This window comes from Calidris pugnax, unplaced genomic scaffold (genome assembly GCF_001431845.1).
Source record: "Calidris pugnax isolate Ruff unplaced genomic scaffold, ASM143184v1 scaffold932, whole genome shotgun sequence".
Classification (NCBI taxonomy): domain Eukaryota; kingdom Metazoa; phylum Chordata; class Aves; order Charadriiformes; family Scolopacidae; genus Calidris; species Calidris pugnax.
Window position 1 is genome coordinate 33,744 of NW_015091641.1, and position 727 is coordinate 34,470.

General features: G+C 47.6%; 2 protein-coding genes across 2 annotated transcripts in view; one reads left to right on the top strand and one right to left on the bottom strand.

Annotated features, from left to right (window-relative positions):
• The window catches only part of LOC106899929 (protein FAM57B-like), a 9,159-nt gene that overhangs the window by 6,650 nt on the left and 1,782 nt on the right, over nucleotides 1-727 (bottom strand). The gene's annotated exons all lie outside the window — the stretch shown is intronic.
• LOC106899930 (fructose-bisphosphate aldolase A-like) overlaps nucleotides 1-727 on the top strand; it is a 13,621-nt gene continuing 12,894 nt past the window's right edge. The window contains exon 1 of the mRNA XM_014961868.1: nucleotides 1-31. The gene's annotated coding sequence lies outside the window, so the exon portion shown is untranslated. The remainder of the gene's footprint in view (nucleotides 32-727) is intronic.

Here is a 727-nt window from a genome sequence, read left to right on the forward strand (position 1 = left end):
GGGTTTGAGGCTAAAAAGACAGATTTTTGAGGTAAAAAAGGCAATTTCGGGAGTCTTAGGGTAGGTTTTGGGGGGAAAGGGGCAGATTTTGGGGGGACGGGGGAAATTCTGTGGTGAAAAATGCAGGGTTTGACGTAAAGACAATTTTTTCAGGCTAAAAAGACAGATTTTGAGGTTAAAAAGGCAAATTCAGGGGTCTCGGGGCAGGTTTTGGCGAGTAGAGGCAAATTCTGTGGTGAAAAATGCAGGTTTTGAGGTAAAGATGGGGGTTTTTCAGGCTAAAAAGACAGATTTGGAGGTAAAAAAGGCAGTTTTGGGGTCGGGGTAGATTTTTGGGGGGAATGGGGCCGATTTTGGGGTGTAGGGGGAAATTCTGAGGTGAAAAGGGCAGCGGTTTGGGTTAAAAAGGCAGATTATGGGGCATTGGGGAGGGTTGGGGTGAAAATGCGATTTTTGGGGCAGATTTTGGGGTGAACAGCACAGATTTGGGGGATGGGGAGGATTTTTTAGGTGGTAGGGGCAGATTCGGGGGGTTAAAAGGGCAGATTTGGGGGGTGAAAAGGGCAAATTTGGGGTGCAAGAGGCAAATTTGTGGGTCTGGGAAGAGATTTGAGGGCAAAAGGGGGCAAATTGGGGGATCTTGGGGCAGATTTGGGAGTGAAAAAGGCAGATTTGAGGTGAATTGAGCAGAATTTGGGGGGTGGGAGATTTGGGGGTGAAAAAACAC